At 34.8% G+C, this 18268-nt stretch overlaps 1 long non-coding RNA gene across 1 annotated transcript in view; it reads right to left on the bottom strand.

Annotated features, from left to right (window-relative positions):
* Nucleotides 1-17709, bottom strand: part of LOC138714997 (uncharacterized) — a 935649-nt gene extending 917940 nt beyond the window's left edge. Inside the window, exon 1 of the long non-coding RNA XR_011336146.1 lies at nucleotides 16586-17709. This is a non-coding gene — a long non-coding RNA (uncharacterized lncRNA). The remainder of the gene's footprint in view (nucleotides 1-16585) is intronic.
* Nucleotides 17710-18268: the final 559 nt, after the last annotated feature.

Below are 18268 nucleotides of genomic sequence, written 5' to 3'. Positions count from 1 at the left end.
TAAGGTCTCGTCAGACAAGACAAGGAAAGGATCAAGCATTTACTCGTTTTGTGATGTCTAGGAATACAGGTCTTGGTTCATATCTATGGTAGGCCTATATTGGAGAAGTGTAAACATATATGCTAAATTTGGTTGCTTCAAAGACTTTGATCTAGAAAGAGTGAAAAGCCTATGTGTGAATGTGTATAATAAATATATGTATACTTTCACATACTGACAACAAATTGATATTATTGTAACTTATGAGATGACGAATACACTCTCAAAGAGGAGTTGTAATATGTTAAGAAAGTGTATTCTGTTTACCATTGCACTCTAATTTTATCAAAACATGTGTCTCAAAAGTATATATGATTTTTATTTTTCACAAAAGTGGTCGGTTTAGATATTGATAAATTAACAGAGGATACAGTTTGTTTACAAATCATGATAAAACTGACCAAAAGATGTATTAGTTGTTATATTTGTAATACATTTTAAATAAATTAAAAAAAGGGAGGCAGGGGAAGGGAGAACCTATCTTCTGAAAAATATGGAGAGCTCTTGCTAGCTGATCCAAAGATCTCCCTTTTCCCCGTCTTCCACGAAGACATAGCAGTTGCCAAGCTCCGAAATGTTGTCTACATCTACAAAACTATTTGTACTATGTAACAGAAATAGACATCCAACGATTCTGAGCTATCTTCAATAACATCATCAGGAAAAGCAGGGGGGAGAGAGAGAGAACATATCTCCTAATCCTGTAAAGGATGAAGAGCTCTTACCACCTGATTCAATAATTCCCCTTTTCCACATCTTCCATGATGACAGAGCAGATACAAAGCTCCGAAAGGTACACAACAAACAACTCAACTCGTTGAAGCGCATCGTGAATTTAATTTGCTTACTTTCTTTGTTTTTGTAGATTATGAAAAAGCGTTTGATAGAGTAAAGCGACCGATACTGCGAGAAATATTAATTAATATATTAATTTCTTTGCTTCTTATTACACAGATATACAAAATACAAATAAAATACAAACTAAATTCCTGGCAGTAAATATGAAATGGCCGAAATAAATCAAGGAATAAGATAAGGCTGTACTCTTTCGCAGACTCCTTTATTATACTTACTAGGTGAACAATAAGTATGGAATATTACTAACAACTTTATAATGTGAATGTTTCTTAAAAGTATTAAATACTATATTCATTATATGTATGCCTATATCGCTTAATATTTTGCACATAATTTAGAAAATTTATTATCCTCGTGCATACAGGGTGTGCAAAAAAGTTTTCTTAAATGACAGCATATACTTATTTTTACATTTTTTTACTATTCTTTCAATTCTGTGTGTGGATAGGTCAATTTATTCGTTATAGTACTGTTTATTTTCTATTAATTGTAGCCTTATGAAAATACAATGCATCATTCAGAGCAGATTTTAGCCTTCTTTCACTTATTCATAGTTTTCTGCCCAAGGAAAGATCTTTCACTGCAAACCCAACATTCTCCAATCTTTTCTAAAATAATACAGTAATATTAAACAAACAGTATAGCCTACATTCTAAATTGATATTGTTTACGGAGTCCGTACTAACCATTTCATGCGGTGAAACATATTTGTAGGTAGGTCTCATGAATCATAAACTGTTTAGTCAAACCAATTAATTTTATGTTGCTAAACAAAACATATTTTAATATTAGAGTAATTGAGGACCGTATTTGCAAAACTTGCTAACTGAAAAAACTAAATTTTACAGAGAGACAAAACACTATAGTAAGCAAGTTTTGCTGTATCTCTCACTTATAGCAGAAAGCAAGTTTTGAAAAAACGATCACACTTTGACACACTATAATGAAGAGAACAAACCCAATTTTACTAAGACGCTTTGAACATCATGTAGAGGCCTGCCTTATGTCAACGAATCCATCAAAATCTCAATTTTCCAAATTTTGCAGTTAGCAAGTTTTGCAAAAACGGTCCTCAATTATAAACAAATATTATGGTATTATTGCTCCAGTACATAGCATTGTGATTTTAACTTCTTTGGTGATATTTGGTAGTCTAAATGTTGGCAATATTAAAAGGACAACCATATTAGCTGTATAGGAACTAATCTTATATGAACCCCACTTTACATACCTACGTAATGCACACGAAATTATTCCCTCCAAATATTTCATAATAGGGAATGTGGAGTGAACTCAAGGGACGTGAGAATTAATCACGCTCATTGATAGATCAAAAATACTTGATAACAGAAATGATTGGATTTTTAATTTTCCTGTGGGATAAGATCCCCTAACGGCGGAGGAGGCGACTATGGACAGGATTTTTTTTTTCGTAATAACGTAAGCACGATGCGATCGATATTGTTTGTGTTTATGGGATCATTGTTAAAGGACATGGCGTTTGACGTACAACAAATGTGGTTTCAGCATGACGGCGCAGCCCTGCATTAATGCAAAATGTAGACAGCGATGGATACTCATACACGGTCCGCAAAATATAGCCTGCAACGTCATCCATTCTGAATTCTCGAGACTACCTCATCCGGGGTTACATTATAGAGTACGGTGATGCGCAAACTATCTATCGAGTGCAAGACCGTCTGTCACAGCCTACAATCTCATACATAATATATGCCAGACATCTTTTACAGAGAGAGTCAGAACTTCCAATATTTTTACGAAGGAAATGACAGGTGAATCGAAAGAATATTTAATGTAAGTAATTCATCATTTGTTTGCGAGACCCCATTCCGTTTGTCTCTGATCGCAATGGCGCTAGTGTTGTGTATACGTCCACTGCACGGACATCGCGATGGGTAGGGACACGAGAAGGATTAGCAGGTACAGCTAAACAATTAAAAAATTACAACATGTAACTCATTGGGAGGATTAGCTTAGCAGCAGCTGAACAATTTACTCCAATGAGTGTATCTTGTTTATATTGCCTTATCCAGTGGCGCAGCCACAAGGGGGGGGGGGACTAATGGAAATAAACCCATTCCGCTCGAACAATGGAATTAGGAGGAATTGCTACCACACGCGGCATTAGCCCTCATCTCGCGTCTTCAGATTACCCCCAAATTCATGGGCCACTTCCTGCGTGGAAAAATTTCCCAAAATGTTGAAGACATTGAAATGGACATCACCGAATTCTTCGCATCAAAAACCAGAAACGTACCGTTGCGGGATAACAAATCTCGCTGAAAAGTGGTTCGAGCATAGAATCTAATGGCCTTTACTTAATGGAGATTTCTTGTCACAATAAGCTCCAAGTAAAATTCTGCTCCAAACCGACATTACTTATGAGACAGTATCTGTATTATTATTATTATTATTATTATTATTATTATTATTATTATTATTATTATTGGGCCCTCTATTATTTTATTATTTATAGATGACATATGTAAAAGAATAAGTTCAAACTACTTGTTATTTGCTGACGATCTCAAAATATTTCGCTCAATAAATAGTTCTGCCGATTGCCAAACTCTTCAAAATGATATTAACTCTAATGAACTTTGGTCTGACGATAATGGAATGAAAATTAATGAAACAAAAACTTTTGTCATTTCGTACTACTTCCATAAAATTTAATTACGTCTGTATTATTAGGAAAAATTCTATTAAAGATCTCGTGTATTACTCGATTCTAAATTATATTATCATGATCATGTTCAATATATATATATATATATATATATATATAAAATCACTCAATAAGAATGCTTGGTTTAATAAGATCTATAAGATATTCTTTTTCTACTCCAGAGTCTCTATTAATTCTATACTTTACTTTGGTTCGATCTAAACTTGAATATGCATCTGTAGCCTGGAATTTCCATTACTTCAACTGATTCGGTTAAATTGGAAAATATTCAAAGAAAATTTATTTCCTTACGGTATGTGCTTTTCGATTTATACTCAATTCCTCTGACTTCAATTATGAGATTACCTGTAAATATTTTAACTGTTGTAGCCTTTATTCTAGACGTCAAAATCTTGATTATCAATTTTTTTGCAAAGTGATCAAGGGTGATATTGATTGTGAGTCTATCATAAACAATATCAGCCTTCGTATTCCTACAAAAGGTTTAAGATTTCAAAAAAAATTTTATAACAGAAATTCAAAAACACTTTCTCCAGTCTGTAGATGCATAAAATATGCGAATTTGCATGGGCACAATTTAGATCCTTTTAAGGTATAGATTTGTTTTGATTATTAGTATTTACTATTCTTGTTCTCAATTTTATTTATGTATGGTTTTCTTGATTTAAGATATTATTTAATTATTTTTGCACCTTTGTATCTTCTGTTTGTGTATTGTGCTGAACTATAATTGGCCTCTGGCTGTTGTTCAGCACACAAATATGAATAATAAATAATTTATTATTATTATTATTATTATTATTATTATTATTATTATTATTATTATTATTATTATTATTATGTTTCAACAGTTAGGCCTATGTACGAAAGTATCAAACCAGTTAACTGATCACGTGACCAGTGTGACGCAGGGTATGGAAAGCAGAAGCACAGGGCCTAGCACTGTTTAAGTTGATGAGAGTGGTTGCAATGGGTGCAACTTAAATTTTAATTGGTTATTGATCGAGAGGCAGATCAGATGCTCTATGATTTAATGCAAATGAAGATCGTAAACAGTTCGAATTAAACCCGTCCTCAGGTGGCACTCCGCTGAAAATGCGCCTTTTAATTTTGATCGAGTTCCCAACGAATCGACAATTATGAAATTGGACTTTCGTGCAGGAACAATTATTACACAGGGTAATTTCTAGTTCCAATACTGTATTCTCTTTTCATTTTTCTAATACGACCATAAAACAGCTCGGTTTAAAAAAAAGGGTGATTTTAAATGTCACAGATTGTTTTATTTCAGTATAAGAATTCATATCAGTTTTAGTCACAATGACTATCCTCAATTCGGAACGGCTTGAATGCAGAACGCAGGCACAGCTGATGTACGTTCGTAAATTATCTGTTTAGAAGAAAGACAAGTTACAGTAAGTGCAAAAAGTATTGGCACAATACAATTTTTTTTTTGCTTTCTTATTACACGAAAGTAATCAGACGCAGCAAAATCATTTCGAAACTAAGAAATTTTTACGAAAATACGCCTTGTAAGCATTCGAGAAAATATTTTTTTTTGCATGCCTTCTGTTTAAGTGTATAGCGATTTTTCCTGAACTATTGAATAGGTTTTGTATAGGGGTCGTGTATTTTCAAAAGCAGCTACATCACCTTTTTATGAAACTGTGTTTTCATTGGTTTCACTATGTCCATATTCCATGTAAGTCCACAGAAGTCTGTAAGAATATTCCACTTCAATTCCATCTACATCGCATTGTTTTAAGCAAGTGAAGTTGGGGGGTTACTTTCAAAACCAGACAGATTACTATTTCAGTTTCAAAATCAGATACATCATTGAATAAACCGGGCACTGTGTCCCTAAATTCAAATTTTAATATTAATTGTAGTTGTATTCTTAATATTGTAGTTCTAACCCTCTGGTAGAGGGGAAGAGAAGGCCTGATGGCCTTATCTCTACCAGGTAAAAATAAATAAATAAATAAATAAATAAATAAATGTCGTTACAACAGTTCCACTTTTTTCAAATTAATCATACATTAAGGTTTTAATGTTTTTGTGTTTCTTGAAAAAATATGTACTGTAATTGTGATGTAGCTGCTTTTGAAAATATACGACTCATATATTTACAAAACCTATTCAACGATTTGAGCTAAACCATACAATTTTCTTCGCGATTTTTGTATCAACAAACAAATGAAAGGGAATAGTTAGTACAGAAAAAAAAAAAACATGCTATCCCTTAACCTAATTATAATATACAGAATTACTTATACAGGGCGCGGCATATACGACTTCCAGCCATTATAAACGGTCAGAGCGCGAGTGTTTAGTGGGGAGATCCGACCGCTCTCTCGCACAGGAGGAAACCGAATCGGCGGTGAATGGCGGTAATTTAAGCCTGTAGTACCATACAAATAATTCTCCGGCAAGAAGTAATAAAAAAATGTTAAGTTGAGCTTACTTTTATCAAAGAACGTATCATAACTAGAGTCCTGCATTTGGTTACTTTGAATGCAAGTTAGGTGTACATCGATCATATAGATTCGTATGGAGAGGTAGTTGCAAGTCAATGAGTGACGCTTCAGTGAACCAGGGAGTTGTCCCTCATGCACCGGTACAGTGTATCTACAGCTGGTTATTCGTGTATCTATGTGTCTAAGTCGGTTAACAACAGGAACAACACTTGAATTTCATAACTAAATAATTATATATTTAAAGGAAGCTTATAGGCAATAAAGATAATTTTTACTAGGAATGGACTAAAAAAAAAAAAAAACAGGAGCCAACCTCTTTACTTTCAGGAGCCATAACATTTCGTCCACACAATGAGGAAACCATTCGAGCTAAGATAAACATAGATTTACTGAAATATATTAAACAATATTAAATATCTATGTATTGCAAACACACTCTCAGAGACGCTCTGAAGCTATGTAGGACAGTATCTTGAGATGCGTAACAAAGGTAACGATGTTAATTCAAAAAGCACATTCGAATTTCTTCCTATAACCGAATTTGTTAACATTATGTATTAGTACTAGTGACATAAAAGAAATAGGAGTCTTAAATTCAATAAACAATTCAAGCACCACATACAATTTTTAATCACCATGGCTACCTGGCGCTCGGAATATGTCTACCCCTGATTTTTACAATAAGTAAAACGAATCTAGTTACTTTAGATCTAATTAAAGTTTGGAATTACAGCTGGCGCCAGCGTTTTTGGCCTGTGTCCTAGATATATAATGCCCAGTTTGTGAGCATGTTGCTAGTGCAGCTGAGAATGATACCACTTCCTATACACGTCACATCAGCCATTTGCCGAACACAGTTGTCAGACTGACTGCGGCAAATGTAAAACACTCGCACTTAACGTTTCCATTACTTATTTCACACGCCAAAAACGGTGACGCGGACTGTAACAAAATATGAAAAAATATAAATTTCAGCACAAACTTCAAATAAAACACATTATGAGTGCGTGCCTTACAATCAAAGATTATGAACATTTTAAGTGTTTCAAATAAAAAATGTCTCCTTCTTTCTGATAAAATACACGTTCTTTCCTAATAATGTGCTCGCTACCAAATTATTCTATTGTAGCACTCATTTCCAACCGCTTAGTTGTGTTTACTGAGCAGCAAACCGGAACTAAGTAGCTTTGGATGCCGCCAAGCTACTGTATACTCCATACATATCTACACTGTTGCGGGTTGCTTGAAGGCTTTCGGTAACCAAATGCAGGATTCTATTCATAATCTTATTTCTCTGATGTGGTCGCGCCAAAGAATCAGTCCATTCCGAGGCTTATGTTGGAGTTTCGTAACAAGCTATTTTTTACGGTGATGGGTTGTTAGCCCTTCGCCCAACCCCCAAGCTGGAGGACCATTCCTTATCGGCAATCCGCGACTGTTTATTCAATATATTCGCAGCTATCCTCCGTCTCCTCTATCCGCAATCTGAGGACGCGCCATGCTGCGCCGTGGTGATAGGAACCCACAATACATACTACTCCAACCACGAGAAAGACTGAGGAATGAGACGAAGCGGGGTAATGCTGTGAATGAATGTTGATGTCATAAGGTCACACACGTGGGTACTCGTATCTCTATTGGCTGGCTCTCACAGCACAAATGATAATATTGATACACACATATTTATACTACCCTAGTTACAAAATTAGATCACTATTAATCTCCTGGTCTTTTAATCCCTCCATACAGGAAATAACATATGCAGGAGAGCGCATGTTTTTTAAACTGACGTTATAACGGTAATATTATCTATCTACTTCGCTCCAATAGATGACGCAATAGTAAGCACATTTCTTTCACGGTTCATCTGGTTGGAGAACAGTAGATTTGTCCATTATTACTGGTCAATATTACTGACCATGTAAGGGCTGCATTATAAATTCCTAGAAGTGATTTAATGTGTGCCAAATCAAACGAAATGCGAAAACGAATGTTCAGAAGTAGCCATAAATGTTGAGAATCGTAGCGTAATGGTATCAATTCTCAATGTACGAATACAAAAGTATTATCATGGTCGAGTGCCTCGAAGAAAAATGCTGGCTTGGCGATTGGGACCGAAAAAAAGGTCCTAAATTCGTCTGTCGATACGAAACGGCGACTAAGAATTTTTGTAATTGTGTAGGCTTAATCTTTTTACACGAAAGTACAGATGGGAGGAGAAAGGTGATCCTCCTAGTACCGTAAGTCTTACAGGGCCGTATTCACAGACATTCTTAGCGCGGTGGATGATCAGCGAACTAACGTGTTTCGTATTCATAAACCAGTGTTAGCGATATGATCTAATATGAATCCTGTACAAGTAACAAGTCGATAGCCGGGGCTAGTTTAGCACCCTCGTAGCGCGGACTATCGAAAGTCTATGAATAGCACCCACAATGTTTACATTGCTGATTTTCAGCTAATCACATTTCAAGCATACTCCACATGAGTTGCCCATCACCCAACCTTCTGCGTGCATTGCTGAGTAGGTTACTTTCAAATAGCAAATTAATTTGTTCACGTCTCAAACGTTAACTGAGGACTTTTTCACGACGAGCATACTGAGTTCAAATATTGGCAAAATTACGCGGCAGAGGTTTCATTAAATAATTTCTCCACATCACCTGTTTTATCACATAAATATTGCATGTGCTGGAATGAAAATTTTGAGAGTTTATTTACTGGCATTCGGTTAGTTGATTGCTTCTAGTCATAATTATACACAAAATATACACTGGCGATAGTATGACTGCTAACAACGGAACAAGTGAATAAAATTTGATACAGTATATGTTCTGAAAATCTACAGGAGATCTAACTGTCCACATTTTGGTGGAAAGAAAGTCACTTGATTTGCCTCGCGGTGCCTCCTGTGGAATTTTATTTTAAAACTTTCCAGTAACATTCCTTTTTCCCTTCAACATACATCATATTTATAAGTAAAACCGACAAGAAAATCAATGAGTAAGTATTAGCAAAATACAAACGTACTGTCTATGCGGCGAATCTCAGCAAATGCAGTTAACAGTAGCCACCAACGACTTACCTGAAAAAGAAAAGTATGTCTTCTTAAACTGCAAACTCGAAGCTTTCACACAAAACACATTTGATATTTGTGCAAGTACAGGGCTCCTACAAACGACTTTTCCGGTTTTGAACACATGTAATTTAAGTTCTATGAATCCGAGGTGCATGAAAATCGTACCAATGAAAAGAGAAACTCAAAAAATTTAGTTCCTTGCCTTAAAAATGTTCAATCTGTCCTCCCTTGGTAACACGGCACACATCAAGCCTATAGTCAAGTTCCACGTAGGTACTCGGATTTTCCGACCCCCAGATTTAAAGTTATGTCTGTTCACTTTACCAGAAAGATGAAAAGTGGCTTCGTCAGAAAACACTTCGGAAAGTATAAATTCATCATCGTTTTCAATTGAAGTCTGCATACTTATGCAGAAATTTCTTCGTAGCACTTTGTCCTTTGGTTTTAGGGCTTGCAGCAACTGTAGTCGGTACGGATGAAATCGCAACTGCTTGCGAAGAAGCTTACCTTAAAATCAGTGTACCATTTAAGGATTGTAGGCCCACTGGGTGAAACTGCACCAAATTTTGTTCAGTAATGCCGTTGCGCATTAATAACGACCGGTTCACATGAAAAATCAAGCTTTTCAGTCCTCTATAGCTGCCATTTCGCCTATACAATGAACAAATTTGTTTATATGCGCTGTTATGAGGCAGCGTTACCAACTAGGAAGATAATGTTGCCACAACTAAACTTTTTTAGTTTCTCTTTCCATTGCTGCTATTTTCATGTACCTCAGATTCAAAGAACGTAAATTACATGTGTTCGAAACCGGAAAGGTCTTTTGTAGGAGCCCTGTGTATTAATTTCCACCAAACTTGAATTTTTTGTTTTGTTTGTTTAGTCAACTGTTCGAAGACAGGTCTGAACCTCACAAATGATACCAAGAAGGCACCACTTATGAGACAACTAGCCAGGAGATAATGAGATAAGGTGGCTATTGCGGTATTTTAATTTACCATTAACAATGTGTTGAAATGGGCTCTAATTCTAGGTTTATTTCTAAACTTGCCTATTAGGCCTATTATTTCAAAGGAATATGTTACTCTGTCATCTATGAACAAAACAAATAACTTTCTTTAACAGATACAAAACGCAGCTGCAAATACAATAATTAAATTAAATTATGTTATATTTAACGACGCTCGCAACTGCCGAGGTTATAATATCAGCGTCGCCGGTGTGCCGGAATTTTGTCACGCAGGAGTTCTTTTACATGCCAGCAAATCTACTATCATGAGCCTATCGCATTTAAGCACACTTAAATGCCATCGACCTGGCCCAGGATCGAATCCGCAACCTCGAGCACAGAAGGCCAGCATTCTACCGACTGCACCATCCGGGTCACTAAATACAATAGTTAGGCGTTCCCCGGAACAAGAACTTAACTACAAAATCTTAAATTGTAAAAAAATAGAACAATAACTAAATATAACAGAATATCACGAATGTCAGATTTAAGTAATCATGTTTTGCATCATTTTCCCGTGATGAAGATGACTGAACCTAATATCTTTCTTCTTTTTTTTCCTCCTTTGTTTTTTTGGTTCTGGGTGGTTTAACCCTAACCTGTCCTCCTGTCCTGTCCGTACGCCATTAGTAGTTCCTAACCGTAATAATAATACGTAAAGCCGTCACCGATAGTGTAACTAACATTTTTTATGAGAGTAACCGTTTCATTTTACATTTTAATTCATGTACAATTTAATCAATGTAATATCACAGTTTAGTATATACAGTCACGAAGCTTGAGTTGTGAGGGTGCTAGGTACAATAGACTATGCCGGTACTATTTCGCATTGTCTGTAATGAGGCGATAATAGCGATCCTAGTGGTGAGCAACTATCTATGGATGCATATTTACTACGTATTGAGCTTCGTGACTGTATATATTAGTCTGTGGCAATATTGTGATCGTTTATACACTGCAGTTTCACACACGATAAATCAAACTGAATTCAAACATTATCTCCTAGCCTAGTTGCCTCATGACATTCCTTATTGGTATCACTTATGAGGTTCAGACCTGTCTTCGAACAGTTGACTAAACAAACAAAACAAACATGATGTACGATATCAAAGCCATCCCAGATTTAAAAATAAAATATATCAATCATTGTACTAATAAATGATATAGGAATATGTCCCAATATGGAAGTAGAGAAGGTAACCAACAGTAAGTCAATAAAATTACAGAGCTGCTGATTCACTGTGGTGTCAAAAGTTCAACGTCGATACATGTGCTCCTTTTCTCCTTCGTGAAATCTCGCAACAGTCTTGTATGCCTACATAGAAACCCGAAACAATCCAGCCGACCAAGGAAATTATGCTGTGTTGAAGATGCTTTGCTAGGAAAGTTCTGACTTCTGAAAACTAATAAATATTTCATTAGTTTCTAAGCAATGAATTGTGCTATGCACTGTATGTTTATCAAGGCCGTGTAGGCTGGATTACATTTGGTCCTTTTGTATATAAAAAAAAGGGGGAATAGTTAAATTTTCTTTCTTCTGCCTTCTATCTTTTCACTTTAATTGATGTTTCATGGAGTTCCTATATACTAGCCTAGACGCTGAGAATTTAGACTTTAGACATATAGTTTACCTATTCTTCTTGAATAAAAAGTCATTTCTTACCTAACCATGCCATATTTAGTCTAATCATAGAACTAATTAATAAATGGCTTTTACTGTGTTTGTATTATAAAACAGAAGAATAACATAAGAAAGCATTTTTTTCTGTTCTGCAATAAACAACAAAGCAGGACTGTCCATAGGAATTGTGGCCATCTCCCTCACAAACATTTGTTAGAGCCCTCCCCTCTCTCCCTCCCCTTCTATAATTTAAGGGGTTAGGTACAGCTTATAGCAGTAAAATTTTGGAAATATTCAACATTTTTTTCCTCCATTACTGTATCTTGTAAAATTAGTATGTGTAAAACACAGTCCTTCTGCTATACGAAAAAAATATTGTTACGATTTAAAAAAATTGTTTACAATTTCCCCCCCCCCCCAAAATTCAGTTCACTGTGCAGTGGTGAAGTGTTTCCCATATAACTCAAAAACTATCAAACATTCTGTGATGAAATTTTTTGTGTGTATTTATGCATGTCATATCTACAATATGATGCAAGATCACTTCTCTATCTTTGATAGATTGTCTGATAAAAAATAAATTCATTTAAAAAAACGGTTAAATATCAGTATTTTCTTCTAACACAAAATAAAAAAAAAATATTATTTATTAAGGAATATAGTTGAAAGAGCATGATGTTGTAAACATGAGTTTCAGCTATAAAATAAAAGAGAGAGAGAACATGAAAAAGTTAACAAGTTTATGAGGTATGAGGGAAACGCTTCACCACTGCACAGTTAACTGCGACCATTTTGCATTTTGAAAAAGATACATATAAATAATTTTTTTTAGTCATAAAAATGTTTTTTTTTTTTTCATATAGCGGAAGGATAGTGTTTTAGATATACCAATTTTCATTATTGTACAAGACATAGTAATGGAGGAAAATGTTGAATATTCCAAAAATTTTACTGCTGTAAACTGTACCTAACCCCTTAAATACAGTACTAAGACAATAAGCTATGAAAATTTTATTACAATGTTTGTTAACCTTGCTTTTACTGAAATTGAAAACAAATAAAAACCCCTCACTTTATAAACATAATTATTTAAGTAATAATCTGAGTAAAAAAAAAAATAAGATATATTTTGAAAACAAATGCAGGCATATATTTTAAAGAAAATATTTAAATATACAAGGATACAATGGCAAATGGAGCTTTTAACAGAAAAGGGATCATTCCCTGCAGACCTATGAAAAAAGAATTAAGGAAAGACTAGTGAAGTGTTTATTGTGGAGTGTTGCATTGTATGTGGCAGAAACATGGTCATTACGACAAACGTGGATCGGAAAAAGAATAATGCATATGAAACAAACAAAGAACAGAATTAGAAATGAAGCTGTGCTAGAAAGAGTGGGAGAAGCCATCGCATTTACCCTTCACAAGAAAAACTGTAAACGAAGAAAGAATTATGCTGAAACTAATCAGGAAGAGGAAAAGGAATTGGCTGGGTCACTGGTTGAGAAGAAACTACCTTCTGAAGAATGCATTGGAAGCAATGGTGAATGGGAGAAGAGTTTGGGGCAGAAGAAGATATCAGATGATAGATAGCATACATACGGAGACAAAGAGGAAGGAAGAAAATAGGAAAGACTGGAGGATACTGGATTTAATGAAAGACTTGCCCTTGGGTAGAACACTATGAATGAATGACAGGCTACACAGAAACTGCCTACTCAACGATGCACTAGAAGGAATGCTGAACAGGAGAAAAGTTCGGGGCAGAAGAAGATATCAGAAGACAGATAACATTACGATATTATAATGGATCACATGTGGAGACTAAAAGGTGGAAAAGAGGGACGACTGCAGAAGGTGGATTTGCAGTGAAAGACCTATCAATGGGCAGAAAACTAAGAATGAATTGAAAAAAAGTTAGCTATACGAAGATATAACTAAATCATTATAATGTATCCTATTTAATTATTGTACAGTAGCGCCCTAACTGAAACATCATATTTATAGAAGTTCTTGAAAAGAAGGCTATTTTAATCTTAACCCTTTATTAGTAGCATTTTTCTTAAAACTTATTGAAAACATCATAATTACTGTTTCAGTAATATGTGACTTAATATAACTTTTTTCTTCATGTAAAAAAGAAGTTTTGTGAATATTTTGTCTTACTCTCCCTCAAAAATATCTAAGCTTAAAAATCGGTCCAGGCACACCCTGGCTTCCAGATCCACCACTCAAGTGGTGTCCGTCTCTTCTTATGGGTGGCCCTGAGCAAAGGAAAATCCATTTGTTAATTTATCTGAAAATTTAGTACCGGTATAATACTTATAGGCCTAAGTAATGGCTTTTTGGTCCAACCAATCAGAATTGATTATCCCTATGGCAATGTTTTCTTGACTGTCAAGTAAAATACTGCAAGCCATGCGTTTCGATTCACATGTCTCAACTCTTAAGCATACAGGGACTTTAATATTTGCCCAGTGTGCTCCTACTTTTCTGTAATGATGATGAATTCATATTACCACTCACAAAATGCTGAGAATCATTGGCTGTGTGGTCAGCATTGTACTTCTACTAGTACTGGTACATGACTAACAAAAGGAAACAGACATACACACAGAGAAATTCCATCGGGTGAAGGTTACTTATGTCCCAGCCATATAAGAACTTAAAAAAAAAAAAAAACCTTGAAAATGTCTTGGATTTATAGTATTGATTAGTAGAAATTGATGTGATCACTGGGAGAGTTATATGCCTATCCAATCCGCCTTAAATATGTACCTTACTTGTGTACGGAAATCGTCGTGCGTGAATGAAGAATACGGCCATATTTCGTTAATGTAACAGTGGGTTTCAGTGTCGCCAACATAGTAATAATACTACACACCTAACCTAACCTCTCTCATAATACTACACGCCTATTCAAACCTAACTTAACCTGTCACTTAATACACACCTAATCTAATCTAAACTAACCTAACCTGTCACATAATACTACACACCTGTAGTAACATTCCTCACGTTTAGTATCATTTCGTTTGCATTTATTGCCGACCCTGCCTTTTGTGTCGGTAGCCATCTAGTGTAAGTGGATCGTAATTCCAAGAAGAAAATATGGCAACTTTCATAATAATTATATTTAATTCGTTCAGTGTATGTTTTGTGATATATTAAATGTGTTAATGTAGTGATAAGGCCATATATTATGTAGTACAATAAGAACTGAAATGTGTTGTGGCTGTGATAAAAGTATTTAAAATTGGTTTATAACGCTACATTGGTAGTGATAAGTGTTCAATATTCATTCAGTGGTGGCCGATGGATACTCTACCTTGTTCTTAATTTTTATACAACTGTGAATCTACAGATCAATATAATGACAGCACAGAGCACCATGTGAGAGCTGTACAACATTTACCAAATTTATAGTATTAAAATCCACCCATACCCAGAGTTGACAATATCACATTTTGTTAAATCTGTCTTACAGAATCAATATGTAGTAAAAGGAGACGAGAAAAACTGAACTATGTTTCCATTCGAGTATTCCTGAATTAGTTTTCTCTGTGTGACTTGTACATGTGTTCATATATTAGTCTGTGGCAATTAGCCTACTGGTTCTGGACTTCTGCCCGACCATTATAGATTTCAAAACTAATCGAACAAACTTTAACCAAGTGCCAGATTTTTAATGTTTTATTGGAAATCTTATCTTTATATCTAATATTTCTTTTACTAAAATTCTCATTGAAGAATAAAAATCTAGAATGTTTAAAAAAGCAAACTTACTTGTACTCCACTGACAGGACTTCATAAAATAATATAAACATAATGAATAGCCTATCTAATGTGGTTATGGGATTCATTATTCAGTAACCGCCATGTAACATATTATATCTTGAACACAGCATTCCTCCTGAAAGGCCGAAGTGAGTCATGAATAGCTTTCATATACTGTGTAAAGTCAACACTATGTATAATATTGTAACAATAACTCATAAGTGATAAGGTTACAATTAACTACGTGTTTTGTCGTAACTACATTTATTTTATCTTGCTAAAATACTACTAAGACAAATAATTTCACTGTCTTCAACATTTTCATATGCATTTATAAGTTATATTCGAATATGTAGAAGTTTGATATAATTTTTCCTCCGGTAGGCAAGTAGCCTACCTGTTAACGTCAATTAGATAAAGTTAATCAAAAAACTCATGTATCCCGTTTCGCTGTTCGACATTTGAAACAAGGAATTATGTTACGTTGGCATATGCTACAGCTTAAGAACTTACGTACCGGTACGTATTATTTTCAGAGACACGAATGGAAGTCCAATGTCAGAACACAGAAATCCGTGCCAATTATTAGCATTTCATACGAAATTGCAACGACTGCATTTCGTAACTCTATGGATGAGCCGCTAATCTTAAATTCCTCTTTTCCCTTCTGAAAATGCAGCTACTTTGAAGAACTACAAACTTTGAACCACACACCGCTAGCCATTTACACTTAACCTCAACAAACTACATAAATTACTTTGTTAGTATCCATATACCATATGATGTCATCTGTGTAATTATACAGTACGCATACTAATATTCATTTTTACTGTGGTCCATAAGCAAATGTTATGGAAAGATAAACATCAAAATTAGTGTTGGACAGGCATCATCATCACTGTCAGCTGAGAACTGTCAAATTCAACCTTGCATGGCGTTTCATGCAAACTCCCGCTGCTCCACCCTATAGTATTATATCTTTATATATTCGTTTTACAACAAATATAATCCTTACCCGTTCATCATGAAGGAATTTTTCACGGCACAAACACTTCTTCAAATCCCAATTTCACTTCTCACGTTGCCACCAACACAACAAGTGGTCTGGCACAACCCAATATGGCGTTGAACGTACGAACTGTACGTCAAACTCTGTTATTTTACTAGAATTACAACATAAAATAATGCAGAGATACTAAAAATCGAAATGTTAGTAGTTTTTATATAGTTATATTAGGCGCTTATAAAGTGACAGTAAAACAGCCGGCAAATATAATCAAATAAGAACGTCCGATTTCAAAGTATTTTCAGACGTAATGAGTGGTGACATCTCTCGTCGAATCTCTGAAATAATAATTCATACACTCTCTGGATTCTTCTCGATGGTGGTGTTAAATACATCAAAGAGGAACTCTTGCAAAATCGCGTCTGTATGTTGCGTAATATATTCTCATTTACAGTTTTGCAAGTAGATCCACGCACAAATATCCAATAACTAAATGCAATCAATATAATACTCATCTTCTTTTGTCGTAGCAAAGATGAGAGCTATGAGAATTTTACAAATCAAGTGAAAGTGATTATTACAATCAATATCCGCAAGACACCCAATACTCTCTTCCAAGATATAGGTGAAATGTATGAGAAATTCATACAACAAAGGACTGTAACTTACAACGAATCCTCTGAAAACCTCACAGACTCGGTGGAATGTGAGATTTTTGGATAAACATAACGAAAAATAACAAATATATTCTAAGAAAAATGCCTCTTTTATTTTCCACTTCGATTACTCATATATTAAGACAGTAACCTTTATTAATAATCTTTCCTTTCTTTCCTCACATTCATTCGGATGTCATCAACACATTGAACTTTTCATTACCACTGTCAACATCTTTCGATGACAGAACTGTCTGCCTTTTTCCTCCATGAAGCAACATGTGGTAAGAACGGCGCAAGATTGGAACAACACAGCACAATCAGAGGACACGTTCAGTTTCAGAAATCAAGTGGTTGCTGTCGTAGTAATAGTAGGCCTACCAATAAGCTATATGGATGCCAAAAATTTAAATTAATGTACAGAACTAGATTTGTCAATGATAAATCCTTTCTAACATAGTTTATTGTACTTTCACATAAATAGAAATTATAACAAAGAATAAAATAGGGCTACCACAAGTCCCAATGAAAAGACGTTCTCTACTTCACTGCCAACTACATTCCACACAGTGGCGTATACTGGTTAAAGGGTTTGGGCTACCGCTGACCCTATTATTACACAAAATATATCTAACAATTACTTTAATTTTAATTACTATGGTAAAACTAATAATACAAAATTATTACATTATGTTATATTATAAACTTTTTCTTTTGTAATTTCCTAGGGCTACCACTGGTAGCCCGCAAAATACGCCCCTAATTCCACATATCTATGAAAACGTTCTTACAAAAACAAATCTTGCTTCTAATGTAGGCCTACGCACCTTTCTCTACAGCCTGCCAGTTAACCAAACAGTTGCCTTGAATGGTAAATATATGTGGATAATTGTTTTAAAGTATAAAATAAAAGACAAAAGACGAGCGATTTTATGAGAAATTCAACCGATTTAGATTATATTATACTGAAACTACTATTACTGGTAATATATTACAGTACTGTTAACTCTTGCTGCCAAGGAATATGTATAATACG

The sequence above is a fragment of the Periplaneta americana genome, chromosome 15 (assembly GCF_040183065.1).
Source record: "Periplaneta americana isolate PAMFEO1 chromosome 15, P.americana_PAMFEO1_priV1, whole genome shotgun sequence".
Lineage (NCBI taxonomy): Eukaryota > Metazoa > Arthropoda > Insecta > Blattodea > Blattidae > Periplaneta > Periplaneta americana.
This window is presented reverse-complemented; position numbering and strand designations above follow the sequence as displayed.